Source organism: Castor canadensis, chromosome X (assembly GCF_047511655.1).
Source record: "Castor canadensis chromosome X, mCasCan1.hap1v2, whole genome shotgun sequence".
NCBI classification, from domain to species: Eukaryota; Metazoa; Chordata; class Mammalia; order Rodentia; family Castoridae; genus Castor; species Castor canadensis.
In genome coordinates this window covers 50,286,823-50,307,201 of record NC_133405.1, presented here as the reverse complement: position 1 = coordinate 50,307,201, position 20,379 = coordinate 50,286,823, and the positions used below count along the sequence as shown (strand labels likewise).

At 39.6% G+C, this 20,379-nt stretch overlaps 1 long non-coding RNA gene across 3 annotated transcripts in view; it reads right to left on the bottom strand.

The window, feature by feature from the left end:
* The window catches only part of LOC141419635 (uncharacterized), a 77,886-nt gene that overhangs the window by 30,612 nt on the left and 26,895 nt on the right, over positions 1–20,379 (bottom strand). For 2 of the 3 annotated variants that reach the window (XR_012444261.1, XR_012444259.1), the window contains 2 exons: positions 17,612–17,711; positions 4,462–5,921 (listed from right to left, as the gene is read on the bottom strand). This is a non-coding gene — a long non-coding RNA (uncharacterized lncRNA). Of the gene's footprint in view, positions 1–4,461; positions 5,922–17,611; positions 17,712–20,379 lie in introns of those variants that run through there. The other variant, XR_012444260.1, reaches the window with a different exon arrangement.

Sequence of the window (20,379 nt, the reverse complement as noted above, 5' to 3'; positions counted from 1 at the left end):
CTCCCTGCAGGGCATGTTATTCAATCAGATGCCAAATCTGCCCATGATGTGAGAGAATGCAATGTTCTGTGTTTAGCATTCCTACATTTTTGGAGTCACTGAATTTGAACTGTGATCAGATCTGAAGTTAGCCACAGCTCTTCTCTTTACTTCCAGGAGCATTGTGTTGGCCATGTCAGTAAGATGCAGCTCAAACCAGGGAGGTTATGCTAGGAAAACAAAAAAAAATCTTATTTAAAGAATCAAAGGAACAAACAGACCTAGGGTCAACTGCACTGAGATAATTGACTTAGATAGTGAAACCAGACTCTCTCAAGGAGTCAGAACTGAAATTTGTATGTTAGGACATTTCAGTAGGGTGTTTTCAAAATGCTCACCATGTAGCATCATTGAGCTGATGTGGTCCAAGGAACTTTTACTTCCTAGGGCAGCTTCCTAGTCTTTTCTAGTGCAGCCATAGGATAGTTCTGGGGCTCAAGACACAATGAAGATTGATCAATGTGATGTCAAGCAAAAGGACTGTCCACTAAGCACATGCATGTGGTTTGGTGACAGGCTCCTTGCAGAGCATGTCATCCAATCAGATGTTGAGTTGGCCCACGACATGGGACAATGCAACCAGTATTAACAGCCTGGTCCTTCAGCAGCTGCCATTGTCTGTTCTTCACAGCTACTGACAAGTGCCTGAGATATGGCTGAGCCAAGCTTTGACAAGTCTCCTGAGCTAACCTCTGAATAGCTGGGATTACAGGCATGTGCCAACACTCCCTGTTTGGCCCTCCTCTTCTTCAATAATGGCCCATCACTCTTTTTTAAAAGGAGAATAAAGGCACATAAGAATCACTGACTACTGTTTAAGCAGGTGTTATCACTGAAGGTCCCAGCGATGCTGTGGGTGAGCATTCTCACCCCCACATTACACAGGGAAATTATGGGCTCAGAGAGTCCTTCCCTGTCTTATCCTCCCGTGCCCCACCTGTACATGGAAAGTAGCTCCCTGGGGCCAAGAGCGGCTCACATCTCTGTCCCTCAAGAGACATCCTGGCTCTGAGTCCCAAAGCCAGAAGAACTTGGGTCTGGGATCCCTGAGTCTCCCATCCCCTGGGGAGCTTCAGCCCCCACCTCAGGCACACTTGTGTTTCCATTAAAATATTGTCATCATGATATCAGATTAGCATGGGATCTCAGGAACTTTTTCCCTGGGATGGACTTGAACCACAGTCCTCCTAATCTCAGCTTCCCAAGTTGCTAAGATTAGAAATGTGAGCCACCATGCCTAGCTGGTATTATTTTTTAAACTACTGAATGCTTTATCCGTCATTTTGACATTTTTAACTAATAACTGATAATTTCCTGGCTTCTTAAAAAATTGCTACAAAAAGGAATTAAAAATTGGCATCATGGAAAAATGCATACTACAACCTCAAATTCCTAAAAGCCTCTTAAACAACTACGTGTGTCAACACACACGGGAAAGATACATAGGAATCACTACGGTTGTTATCACTGAAGGTCCCAGCGATGTTGTGAGTGAGAATTCCCACCTGCATGTCACGGAAGGGGAAGCTGGGCTCAGAAAGTTCCCCCCTCTGATCTTCCTGTGCCCCCTCCTGTACATAGCTCCAGAACACCACCCTCCCTGGGTTCAGGAGGATCCCACATCTCTCTCCCTCATGACACATCTGGCACCAAGTCCCAAAGCAGGAAGGTGCCAACTTGGATTTGGGATTCCTGAGTCTCCCCACACCCCAGGGAGGTTCAGCAGTCCCCATCGCGGGCACCCACACCCTCAGCCAAGTCCAAACACCTGAAGGTAAGACCCAGCTCTGTTTGAAATAGAGCACATGGGTCTCCATTAAAAAGTTGTCATGGACACCATGGTCGCTATGATGAAGTCAGAATGCCTCCGCAGAGCCTTCACTTCTGTAAAATGCCTCTGTACAGCTCTCTCTTCTGTACCCCTGCCTTTACCTAAAAGCAAAACATCTTGACCCTTCAGGCCACCTGAGAAAGCATACGCATTAGAGAATCTCAGTGGGGATGCAGGCAGTTGGCAGAATTTTGCCCAGGTTATGAGAACAAAGCAAGTCCTGGTTGTCAGAAATTGTGTTGGCTTTGAAAATGGAGACCCAGGAGTCATCCCAGGGTTCTTGGAGATTCTTCTGATAGAAGAACATGTAAGATACACACACACTATACAGTAAGCTGTCTGTGTCCAAAAACTAAGAGACTGTGTATAATCATAAGATTGAATGATTTAGGAACACCAAAATATGTCATTTAAGGAACCTCACAGTTATTTCAGGGAGGCAGAACTATAATAACAGTCATTTAGAAGGCAAAAACCTAGTAAGTTCAAATATATATTAGTTTATCCTAAGAAAATCTTAATCCTCATTCTTGCCAGAGCCAGGGAGAGAAGTTGCCAGTCTGGGCACCTTGAGTTGCTGATGGCAAATCTGTACCAAATGTGCCAGGACACATCCTGCTGGGTGTTCAGATCTGTTCTCCCTGTGTTTACCTCCCTGCACTTTCCAGGGAAGCCTGCCACTTCCCCCTGCCTCAGGAAAGGTTCAATGCAGGGCTGGAAGCAGAAGCTGTTTGAAGCCACTGTTCTTGTGTTCTTTGAAAAACTAGTGGAAAGGATGAGTTCATTTATATCTGACAAAGAGGGAAGGACCTCCAATTATTCAAAAGGAGACAGGAAGGGAGATTTCTCTCAGACAGGGAGATCTGCCAGTCCTTCCAGGAGTAAGAACCTGGCTGGGCACTCCCAAGTATGAATGCTTGGAGTAGAGCCTGGATGGAACAGTTAAGGTGAGCATCCAGTCATGAGGGATATTTTCCTGTTTGGATTGAGGAACAGATGACTGTATTAACTATTTCTTTCTCTTTTCTTAAACACTTTGTGCTCTGGCATCTGGGGCCTTACTGACTGGGAAGGGTCTCCTCTTTTCAGGGTTACCTAATTCCTACACCAAGCAAATAACCCACCTAGGCATGGGCCTGTCCTATTCAAATGAACCAATGCAGAACCCCTTGCCATACACACGCATAGCTCCACTTATTGGGCTTTTACACTCCAGGCCAATAATTCTCTGTTGTAATCATAGCAGGGTCTGATATCACACAACTCATGGCAGTCCCTGCACCAGGAACCTGAAGAAATTCCCAAGGGTACTGAATCCTAAGCCTACCTACCCTGTCACTCTCACAGAAAGGTTCTTGCTATATTTTCCTGCTGCTACCTCTTCCTCCTGACCAGATCTGCTATTTCCCTGTGAGAACTTGTGTGGCAGGAGGAACCACTCTTCTTAGGAATTATAACAAACTCTTCTCTATGGCAGTGGTCCCCTGATCTCTTCACCTTACCATACCTACATAATAAGAAAACCTATATTGTAAAACAATGCTTCAGGGACAGATGGCTTAAAGGCTCTGAGCCAGGTAGGGAAGTGGTCAGCTCTGCCATGTGCAGTGTGGACAGATAAGTGATATGTACAAAGTCTCCCCCTCTACCTCAGGAAGATAAGTTTCACAACTGGAACTGCATACTCAAAAAGCATAAAATTCTTACTTTTGAATTGGATGGTACAATCTCTTTATTAGTGCACTTTCCTACCAACTACCAGAAGGAAGTATCTGTCTTTGCAGATCTAAGCCAATTATGTTTCACAAATTTTTAAATATTTTTAGCCTTTGTTAATCTGACATTCTGGTGTTAGAATATTAGGTTAGTTTGGATTTTTTTTTTTACTATTGAATTTCCCCATAAATGGCATAGTTCACATTTATACATCAGAACACATCTTGGAATAATTCTAGAATTTGAAGGGAAAACCTTGATGGCTGAGTTGTGCTACATCCCATTTAAATGGAAAAAGTGGAGAGGAGACCTCCATACACTGCTAGAAGATGATAAATTTGGTTTATTCTCATTCTATTTGTAAAAACACTAGCCAACATCAATAAGAGAAAAAAATAAAGCTTCCATTAACTAATGAACATTCTGTTGGTTACAGAGTGGAGAGAGTCCCAGGCATATGTGCTCCGGGAAAGGTGCACAAGAGTGGTCATGGCAGCATGGCTACTCATGTGAAAGCAGCTTTAAACTACCTGTTTAGAGAAACCTCAGAAACACTCTTTTCAGAAGAAAGAAGATCTGCAAACAGGAACTTGATCTATGGTATGTGACAGCTAAACTTACATGCCAATGATCAAATGTGGTGCATTACTCTCTCAAAAACCTCTGTGAGGAAGCCATCATTATTCCCAGTTTACATACGGCAAAATCAAAGTCCCTGGTACAAAATCACACATGTAGTAAGGGGCAGAAATCAGATTTTACCTCTTACAATCCCTCAAAAAGCATTTAACTGTCTCCATTATCAATGAATAACATTTAGGACTTAAAACATTTATAGTTTCAATTGATTCTACTATTGTGTTCTTGTGGGTACTCATTCAACAACTCCTCTATCTCTCTTTGAAGAAGCTGATGGAGCAGAGAAAATCCCAGTGTAGGGTCCTATAGGTGATGAGTCTGGTATGATCACCAAGGGCTTGTGATTTCTGCTCTCTCTTTATCTTCACACTCTCTTCATTTGAGGTTCAGTGGGATATCACTTTTCTAATGCAAAACTAGAATGTCAATAAGGGGTCAAAAAATGATAGGTAATTAAAGGAAACGGTGTGATAATCTTCTCTCTCAGAAAGGTTCTCCTACAACACAGAAATTGTCCCTAGGCTTGATTCATAGTATTAGGGCGAGTACCTGCTACTTCAAATCTCTGGTATTGTCTTTCAAAACGTATAACCATGACCTAATCAGAAAAACAGGACTAAGTCAGTGTTGCTCAAGACTTCTGGTGTCACAGAAATAGTCTGACCATTCCTCTAACAGTTAAATAGGGAGTTATCATATGTCCAGCAACTACACTCCTAGGTACACATCCAAGATAAACAAAAACATTCATCTACATAAAACTTGTACATGGATGTAGCATCATCATGCATAAAAGCCAAAGAGCGGAAATGACTCGTGTTTACCACTTGATGAATGGATAAATAAAATGCAATGAAAGGAATGAAGTACTGATATGCAACAACAGGGGTGAACCCTGAAGACAAGTGAAGGAAGTCTGATGCAAGAGATGAGATATTATATGATTCCATTCATATGAAATGTCTGGAAGAGGCAAATCCAGAGACACAGAGTGCATCTGTGGTTCCTTGTGCTGAGGGTGGGATCTAGCTTTAACTGCACTGGAGCATTATGGGATGTTGGAGGGGTGTCAAATTGTACCCTTAAAATGGTACAACGGGTAGTTGAATATATTTTATTGTCTGAAAGTTTCATAGCAGAAAAGTCCTTAAAACATGACATACGCCTAGGCTTCTGTTGTACCACAATAACAACCAAACATTTTTCATACATAGTGAATATTGATGCATGTTTTAAACAAACATGAGTATAAATCAAACTGTGGCTGTATCTCAGTCCTGATGAGTCTATGTCCTCTGTAACTCCAAGCAAGACTGTCCCCTCACTCCCTACCATCAAACATTCTACCTTGAGTGTTAATTTGTGCAAAAGTCAATTTACATCTCATCACTTTCATATCTTCTAACTGCAGCAATTGCTTGGGAGTGCATCCACGACAGAGTACGGGGCCTACCCTCTGTGACAGGCTATCTGTATTGTTACTTTCTATACTCCTATGTGGCCTTGGAGAGCTTAAGCGGCATTACAGATATGAATGTCAGTATGACAGTACTTACCAAAGGGTCAAATAGGTGCACAGCCTTTGTACCACCACTTTCCCTTGTAAAATCTATCTTCAGGATACAGTAAAGGTTGTTGATAAGGTCCTGATTATAAATGCCACTCTCCAGAAAATTCCCTTCCTTCACTTGTGGGCCTGAATTTAAGAAGAAAGGCCAAATAAGATGCAAAAACATGAAGGGGAAAAGGAAGCAGAGGGGAGTGTGTTGTTAGCACATACACACTCTAATACACACACTCTCACGTCCATGCGCCTACACCTACCAGGCTCTAAGACTAGAATTCTCCAAGACAGTTTTCTGGGCTCAAACAGGGCGTATTTATCTTTCTTTGCAAACAGCCACATGAGCCCTGCCCTAAACTGTGCCCTTAAGCAGTGTACACCCTCTGGAAATGCCACCTACACAGTATGTATAAGAGGGAATATCAGAATACTCCAAATAAGAGGTGCTTGTAAGAAATGATTATGTCACTTCCATGAGATAGAATTGTAGATGCAGCAAATGAGCCACAGTGATATAAGATTTCTTCACTCTTCGATTAGTTTTGATTCCCATTATTTCTGATATGTGGCAAAACTAGTACTTTCATACTATAATGTAAGGAATATAAACTGGGAAGACTATATTGAACTCAATGTGTTAACAGAAATGTGTATGTATATATTTGCATATTTGTGTATGGGTTCATGCATATAGATGTAAAAGAGCTTGTTAGGTACTACTATTTGTCACAGAAAGACTAGGAAAGGCACTAAATTTTCATCACTGGGATACTAATGAATAACATTTGGGCATCCATACAGTAAAACACCTAGTCAGGGAAAAAAAAACTCTGAAATTTTGTTTTAAATTAATTTAAAATGTAATTATAGAAATATATTTTTCTAGCTGGGTCCATGATGCCTAGAATTCCAGCACTTGGGAGGCTGAGGCACGAGGATCATGAATTTGAGTCCAGCCTGGGCTACATAGTGATTTCCAGGCTAACCTTGACTACATAGTCATAAGTAAATAAATAAACAAGCAAATGTGCATACACAAAATACATTTCCTGTAAAGATGGTCATAATAAGGAAAAGGTCATAACTGGTATAGATCCATTTTTGCTTGTATGCGTCTATTTCTCCAGAGATATCAAAGCATAAAAATAAGAAAGAGCTTTCTGATCCGTTCACACAGAGCTTTCTTTCTCTTCATGATAATGATAGGCTGCACTTTGTTTGGAGGTCTTCAATATCACTGCACACTGGGACTGTCCCCTTTTCCACCTAGACTTCTAGAAAGCTCTAAAGGGTGGGTGTAGCCACAGTCCTCCCTCCCATCTTCCTGTGTAGTAGTATTCAAGCTGCAGTTCTGGCTTCTGTCACCAGGTGGAACCCCAGCAGCACGATTATGAAACATCTCTACAAAGAAGCTCATATGTGAGCAGAAAAATATGACACCATCTTTAAACCAGCTTATACAGAAAGATTTTAATTCCGTCTGAAGAAAAAATGAGATGTGTAAAAGAATATTGTAAAACACCGGGTTACTCTAGCACACACTGGCAGTCACCAGCAGGCATAGGGCAGCATATTGCAGGCAGGAGGTGGCTGAGGGGATGTGGGAGTCAGGGTGGGGTCTGGGAAGCTGTACCAGAGTGTCCTGGGGAAAAGTGATGGAGAGGGAGTGGAGAAATGTCTGGAAAGCCTGTATTAGTATGGGAAAATGGAAGGTGAATGCCCTGCTGTCTAGAAGGGACCCCTCTATAGTGTGCAAACCTCATCCTACACTGGGGCAGGGGGAGAAATCAGTGAATATCAGGTAGATTTGGGGTAAAAGGGCAAATAGAACTATTTTAGTGAGCATGTAAATTTTCCAAACATAATTTATATCACATTAAACTATTTCGAGACATTTGTTACTCTTCAAAATGTATACACTTTTTCAACTAAAAAATATATACGAAGATACCTTGGATGCTGCTTTTTGGCCAGAGTGAGGATTGCAGCTATAAGAGTGTCAGACTACCTTGGCTCAGCAGTGGGGACTTAGGAATGTAGACTGTGAACTTGACTTAATGGGATCATACTTCTAGAGTATTTTGGAATTTTTTCCACTTCTGTACCAACCACTTTCCTGAGATATAAAGAAGCACATTTTATGGAACATCTAAACCTGCAACTGGAAGCCAGTCCCGGTCTGAACTGACCATAAGGCTGCAAACTGTGAGTCATATTGTAGATGGTAGAGCTGGGGGAGCTAGAAACATGCACATGCACACACACGTACACATGTGCGTCAATTCCATTTGCCCATCTACCTTCATTTTCCCCATTAAATTGAATACACTGACTACTTTTCCATTGTATAGAACATATGTGAACTTTTAATCAATTTTTACACGAGTAATTTGTTTTACATATTTCTTCAAAATGCTTTTTCCCTGGATACAAAATACACAAACAATACACAAAAGCATATTTATGACTTCAAATAAATCATCTCTCACTGGCTCAACTCCTACACCTTGACCCATAGGGGTCTATCATTACTAGAATGGTGCATATTCTCTAGACATGTCCCTGTAAGTGACCTGTACACGATTATATACACCTAGACACAGACTTTTCAAAAAATGGAACCACATTAATCGTCTTCATTTGTATCTTGCCTTTTCCAATTGATATTCTCAGGACTTTTAAGGAAATAATAAGTAAATTTTCATTAACTAATTCTTGTAGTTTTGGCATACATCATGTTTATTGTTCATATATTAGCTTATATGAATTTTCTGTTGAAATTAAATGCCAATCTCTTTGTTCCTGTGTTTCAGAAACCATGCATACTAGCCCAATATCTTTGATGCAGTGTTCAAATATGTTCCCCAACATTTCAAACAATTCTTAGTGTTGTTTTTAATTTTAGAATTTGCCTTTCAACTATAAGCATAGTATTGTGACTTAAAAACTTAACAGGTCAAAAACAATTTTAAATGAATACCACAGAAACTGGGAAGGGCAGTCTCATCAATTTAGGTCATTCAAGCACAGGAAGCAAAAACACAAAATAGGAAAAAATGTTAGCGTAATTGAGAATGGGTTCTTCACTGGAAAATGACAAATGTGTCTCCCTGATTTACATAAATTTCTCTAAAGTTAGCACTCTAATCTGAATAATTATTAGAACAATGAATAACTTAAATAGCTATCAGAATTAAAGAAAATGAGATATAAAAAATATTGGCTTAAAGTAGTACACCACATATCACTCTCCCTTTCTCTTGCTCATCTGTCCCAACACCTGAGGTGCTGCTTGACACCCTCACCTCCCCTCTGCAGGGAGGGACTAGCCACCTCATGTGGCCCCACACCCCAGGGCAGGATTTTGTCTCCTCTACCATCCTCACCAGCAGAAGGAGCTTTTGACCAGGACCCACTGGGGCCATGATAACAGGGGCATGTAATGTGACCATGTCTCAGGCTTGAAGCCCATCTCCTTAAGGGGAGGTTGCTTAGGAAGTATGAAAGATGGAACCTCTTTCCAATCCTACCACTGTGACTGTGATCTTCAGTTTGGTCATCTGTAATATGGGTCTCACGATACCCTTCTTACAGAGCTGACCTGAGGGTAACTTAACAAACCTGCCCAGTGTCCATGGCACTGAGTGGGATTTAAATGGCCCTTTAAATGTTGGAACACAGCAGTAAGTTCTCACTGAAACTTAGGGCTAAGTCAGGAGTCATGAAAGTCATTTCTCATTATTTCTAGTAATGAGAACAAGACATCTGCCCTAAAGAAGCAAGTATTTCTCTGCTATACTTTGAATTCAAATTTTAGAGATAGGAGTTCTTTCCATTCTAGGGTCTTTCATAATCTGATAAGGATGTTTAATATCATGCCTCTGAGCAAACATAAATGCAGTTCTCCACCTGTAGACAAATTGCAGTGTTTACCTAATGGTTGCTCCTGAACTGTTTAGCAGGTTGATACATGGGAATTCTGGACCAATCCACAGTCACCCATTCCGGGACCTTAGATTTTGCACTATCCAGCCACATCACATCAGGCTTTCAGCCACCTGATGCCTCCCTGAGTCATAAAAATCCAGGCATTACTAATATTTCCTCCACACAGTTTTCTATTCTTGAATTCACTAACAACTAAATAGCAATTGTGCACACAGCCCATAGTTTTCCACTGGAAGTGTCTTATGAGCTCTAAAGTGGAGTAAGGGGGCAAGAAGAAATGCATGTATATAACTTCATGGTTTACCTCTGACCTAAGTTTTTCATGTTAACTTTTGAAACCTGTTCACGTTTCAAAAAATTGAAGGCTTTCAAAACCTTCTCCTTGGACCCTCTCATCACCTCTTCAGTCACCAAATTTCTCCTTTTCCTCTCTGTTCCTCCCCCCTCCATCTTTTCTCCTCTCTTCCTCTTCTTACACCCCTCCCACCATTCCAACCTAAAGTTCAAAACAGAGGTTTCTGCATTCCCTGTTAACATTCTTTAACTCAAAGATTTGTACAAACATGACAACATACTGAGTATTAATTTCAATGACCTGTTAAAATATGCATGCTTATATGGACAACTTCTTTTACTTAACAACAAATTGTTGACAGATTGCCAGGCAATGGAACATGATGTACTGTGTTCTGAACCTCCCTGTCTCACTCCCTAATTATGCAATCCTGGGCAAAGCCCTTATTCTGTCCATCAGTTATTCATCTACAGCATGAGAGTTAGCTATAGTATCTATCCTGTAAGCATGTTGTAAGTATAAATGGCTCAATACATTTAAAAGCACTTGATACATAAGAAACTTTAGCAAATTTCTGTGCTGGGCATGGTGGCACCTGGCTGCAATCCCAGGTTCTAGGAAAGCTGAGGCAGGAGGATCACAAATGGAAGGCTACCCTGGGTAACTTAGGAAGCACATGTCTCAAATCAAATTTTTAAAAGGGCTGGGAATGTAACTCGGTGTTAGAATGTTTTCTTACCATATATGAGGCCTTATGTTCAATTCCCCAGTAGAAAGATAGGGGAGAGAGAGAGAGAGAGAGAGAGAGAGAGAGATGGGAGAAGGAAGGAAGGAAGGAAAGGAAGGAGGGAGGGACGGAAGGAAGGAAGGGAGGGAGGAGCAAGGGGGGAGAGAGAGAGAGAGAAAGAAAGAAAGAAAGAAAGAAAGAAAGAAAGAAAGAAAGAAAGAAAGAAAGAAAGAAAGAAAGAAAGAAAGAAAGAAAGAAAGAAAAGGGAAAGAAAGAAAGGAAAATCATTCAAATGAAAAAATAGTGTTTATTTTTAAGTAAAAGAATTTTAAGGAATGCTTAATGATTTTATTCTTTTCATACATTTTCCATTTTTATCAACAACAAAAATGTCCTGATTTGGAAAGTGAAAAGAGTAAGCATGCCATTGTCATATGAAAGTGGGTTAGTGTCAAGGGGAGGTTCCCTAAACAAATGGAATTTAGTAATAGGACATGGTGGTAGTTCTAGAACTAGTATATAAATCTATCTACAGGGCAGTTCCAATTGGGCAGCTTCAGAGAAATTACACATACCAATGGAAGGACAAGTGTGTCTCTGAAATGAACTTTACAATCAACTGTCAGATGATATTCCTAACAGATCAAGTTCCTAACAGACTGTATCCCTAAACTGACCAAAGTGTTTGGGTGATAGTCAGTACACACAACAACTCACTTCTGGTAACCATTCCTTTTTTTTTTTGAATACCTGGATGGTGCAGATTAGGTTTAAGCCAGGCCTGGATGAATAAAGTGAGAATGAAAGACACAATCCTACGTGTCAGGATATGCAGAGACACTGTTTTAGGCTGGTTGGCTCTGTGGGATTTGTAAAAGACTTTGAACATATCAGGGGAGAAAGGGTTGATTTACTCTGTCTTATCTGAATATATAGATCAAAACATCACATTAAGCTAGGCACTGGTGGTTCACACTTGTAATTCTAGCTAGTTGGGAAGCTGAGATGGGGAGGATTGCAGTTTGAGGCTAGCACAGCAAAAGTTAGCAAGACCCCCATCCCAACCAATAGCTGGGTGCACTTGTATCATCCCAAGTGTGGGAAGCTGAGATCAGAAGGACCAAAGTTCCAGGTCAGCGCAAGCAAAAACAGTTCATGTGTGTTGGTGGCATAGTGGTGAGCACAGCTGCCTTCCAAAAGAAGTTCATGAGACTCCCATCTCAATGGGAAAAAGCTGAGCGTGGTAGTGTGTACCAATCATCCCAACTACAGCAGGAAGCACAAAATAGTAGGACCATAGTCCAGGCCTGCCTGAGCAAAAAGTGAGACCCTATCTCTGAAATAACCGAGTAAAAAGGGCTGGAGGTGTGGCTCAGGCCCTAACAAGCTCAAAGCCCTGAGTTCAAACCCCAGTACTGCCAAAAAAAAAAAGAGAGAGAGAGAGAGAGAGATCGCATAGTACCTGAAGGATATACACAATTATTATTTGTCAATTAAACATAAAAAAGGAATGAATAAACAAATGATTGGTTAATATATTCTTAGATTCTGCTAGTGCTCCCTACAGCATATGAACTGGAAATGTCTGAAAGAGATCAAAAGAGACCCCCAGTAAGCTAATAGAGGTTACTCATGACAAGGAGGCAAATGACAGGTTGCACTGTTGAGATGTGAATGTGCATTTATTCTCCTCATGTTTTCTTTCCTTCTTTTTCCATGAGGTAGTTGGGCATCTACAGATAAAAATGTGCTACAAAATAGTACCACATTTCCTCCCATTTTATTATCCTGCAGGTATATTGAGTGTATGCATACATGAGGACTTTGTTTATCTGGGGAATAAGTATTTAAGATTGTGGATCTGGTAACCAAATGATCACAAGTTTTCTACTTATGTATATGAGTCTGAATCCCCTGTCCCTAACCATTGGGACAGTTTTTCTCTCTGTAAGGGCTAAGGCCAACACAGGGGAAGTGACTCCCCATGGTCTTGTACATAAAGACAGAGCCAGAATGATTCAAAAGACTAAGCTTTGTCTCCTCTGGCCTATGAGCTGACATTGATGAACATTTGATATATAAGGCATTATCATTCAGCTATTGTCTTGAAAAGAGTATGCTGAAGTATGTTTTTAATACTAAGAATCATTTTAAAGTGTAAAATTCCATTTGAATATGTAAAGCAGAAAATAGACTATGAAAATTTAAGAAAAGTTATGTTCAATCTATATTCCACAGATTTTATATCCTTAACGTGTATAACATTCTTAAGTAATGGGCATAGGTCAATGATGTCAGGAGACAATTAACATAAAAACCAAAGTAAAATCTCCAGTGAACACCTGGAAATAGACCAAAGCAAATAAAAATAAAATGAAAAAGAATCATATTTGGTTAATCAAGAAAGTCACTGAATGTAACATGGAACATAGTCACATTACAAAAAAAAACATTTATTAATTTGGACTTATAAATGTTAGTGTGTGAGTAAATATAATTTTATTGTATTACATAGAGAAGTAGGAATAAACTAAAAAAATTTATCTTTATACTTTAAGGAGGGGAAAAGGTAGAGACAGAAAGGAGAGACAAAATAATTTCAATTTCTTTGACACATTTCAATTATTTCAGTAAGAGAATTAACCACTAATATCACAAAATTGTTGAGATAAAGTTTTATAAATAAGGAAACTTTGTAAATAAATAATTTAGTGAACCAAATCACAAAATGACAGTGTATAAATACATTTATTGGCTAAGAACTATATTTATATACTGCTGTGTGAAAATTGTACATTAAAATATTTAATAATTCAGTGTTTATGAAATAGGATAAGGTATAGGACAATTTCATCAATTAAATTTACATGCGTTTTAAATATGTAAACTATAGTGTTTAAACATGAAAATTTTATAAAAGGTCGAAAAGAATTATTAACTGATTACAAATATAATTCCTATGTAATCATTACTTTGGAAACATGCTCATAGTACACTGTTTCATGTGTAAAAGGCAGGTCAAAACTATTTGATGCTATATATCTGTTGGGGGTATGTACCTGTGTGTTTCTATGTCTCAACCTTCTTCATAGCAATTACTCATATGTCAACTCCACACAGGGATTGGAATTTCAGTCCCAGGAATAAGGATGCCAAGGTAGATAAGATGATAGCAGATCACCACCAACATGTGGAAGATTCCAGAAACCTTTGGCTTACACAATGAAATCCATGTAATTCTCTCACTCTCCCAAATATCTGACCTCTTGCCAAACCCAAGGTAGACCTTTGCCACTGCAATTCTGACTCTTATCACCAGATGGCATCATTCTCCATTTTCCATAGGTGATTTTTTTTCCCCAATTAAAAGTCAAAATTCTGGTAAACAAAAACAATTTTTTCCTAAAAACTGATAACAAAATAGAAAGTACAGGGTAACCAAGTGAAAATCTCCATGTGTTTAAAAACCACTGAAATACTATATACATGGTTTAAATTCCTGTTACTCCTACATTTACATGTAATCAATTTATGCAATAATTATTGGGGTCTACTTTCTGACAAGCACTGTCAGTCCAATTCTCCATGTGCATCCTACACCTCGCCACTGCTCTCTAGACCTTCAGAACTAGAAATGTCCACGAAGCCAACATGGACGTTGGAGCCCACCCCATGGTGTATGAACTCAAACAGACTCCATTCTCGGACAGTTTAGTCCAGCAGTCACCCAGAGTCCTGAAACTCAGGATCTAAATAGAAAATGCTGTGGCTAAGTGGAGAGAGGTTGGGCCTGGGTAAGCTAAGGAATCTAGAGCCAATGAGCTACCTTCTCAGAGGATCTCGCTCACAGATGAGAGTGAAGGATGAGGTGATTGTTGTGTGGTTTCAGTCATGGTTGTTCTCAAGGGCAGACACCCTTTGCTAGGACTAAGTGGTAGTTTTCTGAACTGGTTCTGTGCCTGCTTTTCCTTAGAAGGGAGGTCCTTTCCATTTGGTTTTCTGGGGTGACATGGGGTTTCAGCTTCAAGTAAAGTCTAAATCGACAGAGACAGAATTCTCAATGACAAACACAGGACTAGAACCCCTGCAAGAATATCCAGTTTTGCTGATTTAATGCAATGGTTTCCACAGATTTCTCACATGATATCCACCTCCCCTCAGTGTTTCTCTTAATCTGTGAGGAAATAGGCATTCTCATGCATTGCTGGAGGCAATGTCAAATGCTACAACCTCTGTGGAGGGATGTGATGCTATCTACCAATATCCCAGCTATCTGACTTCTAAGAATATATCACAAAGAAACAATGCAAAAAGACAAAAAGGATGATATCCACCAAGAGGTGGCTGGTAGGATAGTCTAAGTTACACGTACAAAGTAGAGCTTTAAGCAGGTATAAAAAGCAATGAAGACTCCCTCTCTGCATTGCTATGCAGTGATCTGCAAGTTATACTGGTAAGTGAAAAAACAAGGTGCAGAATAAATAGCTGCAGCTGTCCAGCAAAGTAGCCACTACCCACACATGGCTATTTAAATTTCAAATTAAATTAAATTATAAACTGGGGTCCTCAGTCACATTCACCCAGTTCCATGTGATCAATAGCCACAGGTGTAGCTACCATGTTGGACACTTTCAGTACAGAACATTTTCACTTCTTTTATACCACACTACTCTGCTGTAGAATATGCTGCCTTTTATCCATGGGGAGAAGGGTTAATATGCTTATTAAATTTGATTATTTTACTAAAAGTTAAAATAAAAACTGAGAAAAATGATTATTTGTAATGGGACGGGGAAACAGCCCAGAATGGAAGCCAATGATATAGACTCTTAAAAATATGATACAGGGTGGTGGAATGGCTCAAGTTATAGAACACCTGCCTAGCAAGTGTGAGACCTTCCTTGAGCTCAAACCCTAGTAGCGCCAAAAAAAATACAATACATATTTTTTGTTTGATGCACTGAAAAGGACAAGAAACAATAAGCAGCCCAGTAGAATGAGCACCTTCAGTACCCAGAGAGAAGCTCTAAAATCATTTCCCACTAAAAGGAACCAAGCTCCCTTGGGGAAATGTCTGGTTCCAGGTCTGGAGTGGAGAATATGCCAAATTCATCTGGACTAAGCTATCAAACTAGAAACTGTATTAAAAAAAAACTTAAGAAGCCAACCTGAAGGGGCTACCACTGGACAAGCATTTCATTTGCAGCATGAAAAAGACTAATGACTGCAATGGATTAAGACATATCCAATGCATAAGCATCTATTCATCCATGATGACCCTTTCATAGAAAACAAAACAAGTTCACCTTTGAGGACCCTAGGGAAATAAATCTTGTTTAGAAAAGAGAAAATAGTGCAAAAGAAAACATTTGCTCTTCCCTTACTTTGCATACCACACCTCAGTGTTACCCAATATTTTTAAGGGAAATGTCTTAAATTAAATTTTAAGGATTCCAGCTGATGAATGCAGAACAAATCAGAATTAAAACATCACTATTCTTCTACCCATTAAAACGGCACCAACAGATATCCATGTGGCTGAACAAGCCCAGGGGTCCTTGATCTGTCCCTTCCTACACTCCACACACACAACCACTGCAGGTCCCACTTGCACCATATCCAGATAGGGCACCTATCCCTTTGCACCCTGCTGAAGAGCCCAGCAAACATCCACCCTTGACCCTCCCCTAGCCTTCTGCAATATCGTCCTGATGGTTGTCCCCATACACTCTCATCCCTCTCCAGTCCATTCTCCACACAGTGACCAGTCACCTGATAACAAGAATAAGGTCATGTCACTCCCACACTCTAACTTTCCATCTCAGAATACAATCCAAATGCCTTATACAGCCCAAATCCTGAGATTTATCTTCCCTCCCACCTCACCTTCCACCAGTCTATAGTTGTCTGCCAGGCTTCAGCCACTGGGTTTTTCCTCTGCTCCTGGATCAACTGGTGCCCACACAGTGCAGGAACACTGACAAAATGGCCTGTTCATGCCTGGCTTCTTGTCATTCAAAATTCAGCTCAAATGCTACTTCCAGAGAGAGAGCTTTACTGACAACCCCATCTGTAATAATCTCTGTTCTCTGGTTGTCTACTCTTAATCTTTATTGTCTTCAAAGAACAAATTCCCATATGAAATCACTCTGCTAATTGATTTCTTTACACACTTTGACAGTTTTCCCAAACTGGAATGACAGCTCCAGTGGTCCTGCCTGTTTTGTTGTCTGTGCTGTTTTCCCAGTACCTAGACCAGTACCTTGTACATAAAGCACTGAATAAAAGTTACTTAATTGGAGGGATTGCTACCTATTTGATACACCAGAGAAGACACTGATATTTAAAGCTCAGTTTCATGAGTAACCACTAATGGAATTAAAGACAAAAAGATTCAAAGTATTACAGGACCTTCCTGAACATCCACAGCAGTGTTTTTCAAACCTGGATGAATATCAGAACTAGAAAAATTGCTCAAAATGTAGACACCTTCTGCCCCAGTTCCCTTGTTTTGATTCAGCCAACTTAGTTATGGTTGACCCAAATGTCTGCTATTTTAACAAGCATCCCCTGATTTGTTGAAGTGGTCCATGGACCTCAGTTGCAAAAATACAGACCCAATCAGCTCACATTTGAGTGCCATTAATATGCAAGGCCTACCATGCAGAGTTCTGAGACCTCTAAGTATCTGTTAATATAATTACTCCAACATGCCCTGGTCCTTTCCTCCCACCTGAGATCACAAATTGCTCTCCTATATTGGTTCACACTTAAGTCCAGAAAATTCTTTATGGTCAGGGGATTAGGTGCTGTTGTCCTATTGAATAGACAAGGACAGCAGAAGTGACTTACCTATAATGTTCCTATGATCTCTTCACTCCACACCACACTTGGTTCTTCTCTATGATACCCTGGTTCTGGGGTGGAGAGTCCACATCACTCTGATGTTAAACTAGAAGGAGGAGTAAGCAGAAAGCACATAGAATAGAGGAAAGTAAGGGATGGGAAAGTACATGGATGAAGAATGCAGAGATGGTATGGTGATGTCTTGCTTGTCCCCACTCAGTTAACTGGAAAATGTGCAATGGCACTTTCCCTCTTCCCAGTTCCATCCCATACTTCTCCCAAACACAGCAGTGACAGTGATGCTCACACATAATGAAAATGTAGGCTTATCCCTGCTTACTGTTACATTTCTAAGTTTTCTCTCTGTAGTCAGGCCATTATGTCAGAGTCATTGCATTGACAGAATGAAGGAGGCAAGTTGGGAATGGGGAACTCACATATGTTGAGGGCTTACTAGATGCTACATACTGTAGGCTTTATTTTCAGACTCTTCAGGTCCTCAAAGTTATGCTCTGAGGTGGGTATCATTACTTCCTTTGTACAGGTATGGAGCTGATCAGGCTCACAGGGCAAATTACATGATCAAGGAATTCTAGGGAGCCATGAAATGGATACTGAGGCAACCCTTGAACGGGCTTCCACTGGCCATTGCTAGGACACGTTGAGCATCAATAATGATAGTAACCAAGGTTAAAAGTTTAGGAAAAATAAGGAATATCTGAGCCATACTGATATAAATAAGTAAATGAATAAATAAGTACAAGGGACAAGAAAGATCTACACTCAAATGCCAATTAATAATTCAAAAAGTAATAACAGCACTTGAAAGCTGTCACAGTAATAAGTGGTTCAAATAAATATCATAAATGGATGCTTGCTCTGCACCAAATCCCAAAGTCATTTAGTCACCACTGGAGCTACACTGGCTGAGCAATGTTAGAGAACAAACAAACAATATACCAATCTTGTGCTAAGATCTGAATATGAATTACGTGAGCACATTACTTAACCTCAAGTACCTCAACAATAACGTTCCTGGTAGGTTCAAGGAGATACACATACATAAGTACATACATACATACCCACATATATACATGTAGTCTCTCTCACCACTCAAGATCCAAGGAACTCATTAAGGTAGACTTATGTGAGGTAATGAAGTATAATCACACAAATCAGCATATTCATTTCTAACCACACACATAATGTTGAAAGCTACTAAACTATGTACTTTTAGTGTGATTCTTTCAAAAATGACCTGCAGAATTATCTGTGCAACATTCCTCCTTCTAGTTTCAATATATTTTCAATGACATTTAAAAGCAGATATGGAGATATGGGTAAAACATGTTAAGCATCAAATACCTTTTCCATCCTGATATGACCTATGCTTTCAAACAAAAAGATTCCTCACAAGTGTCATTAAACATTGGGTTGCTGAAAGTTCACTGAAGATATAATAAATATTAATTGTATTTTAAAATAATGCATATATAAAAAACTAAAAAATATGAAGTATATATGAATAATTTAGGCACAGATATGTGACACCTATACACTGAATACCACAAAACATTACTAAGATAAAGAGGGCTTAAATAAAATGGAGGATATTATATGATCATGAGTCAGAAGACTCAGCTTATCTATAGGCTCAATGCAGTCCCAATAAAATCATACTGAATTTTTTAAAGAAACTGGTAGATTGGCTCTAAAATTCATATGGAAACATAAAGGACCAGGACTAGTAAATACAGTTTTGAAAAGAGAACAAAGTTAGGCAGCAACACTACCTGATGTGAAAACTCATTATGAACCTACAGTAATCCAGACAGTAAGCTATGGCATCAAGACAGATAAGTAAGTAGATCAAAGGAACAAAATAAAGAGATACATAAATGGATATGCATCCCAGGCTGGCCTTCAACTTGCTATGTAGCCCAGGCTGGCCTTCAATTTATGATCCTCCTGCCACACAAATGATGGGATTACAGGCATATGCCAACATGCTTGGCTCCTTGGACAACTGAATTTCGACAAATATGCAAAAGCCATTCGGTGGAGAAAAGATGCATTTTCAACAAATAGTGCTGGGGCAAGTGTACATCAATATGCAGAAATATAAACTATGACCCATATATCATATAAAGTAAAAGTTAAGTCAAAATGGATCATGGATCTAAATATAAATCCTAAACCTATGGAACTTCTATCAAAGCACACAGAAGAAAATCCTCATGCCTGTGGATTAGGTGAAGATTAAATAGATGAGACACTCAAACCACAATTTATAAGTGAAGAACTGGACAAAGAAGAATTCCTCAAAATTAAAAAATTTAGTTCTTTCAAGTATATGGTTGAAAAAATGACAAGACAAGCACCTGGATGAGAGAAATGTTTGAAAATCATACATTTGATTTTCCAGAATGTAGAAAATCTCACAAGCCATTAAGAAAATAGACACTCAACAAGAGAGTAGCACAAAAGATTTGAATACTCCACTAAAGAAGATACACAGATGTCAAATAAGTACATGAAAAGGTGCTCGACATTGTTAAACATTAGAAAGGTAAATGAAAACTACAATGAGATATTAGTATACTCCCATAAGAAAGACCAAAACTACAAAGATTTACCATATCATGCATGGGGAAGGTTGTGGACAATGAAACACTCATATACCACTGGTGGCAAGGAAAGATGCTACAACCACTTGGAAACAGTGTGGCAATTTCTTACCATGTTAGTCTTATATTTAAGATACAATCCAGTCA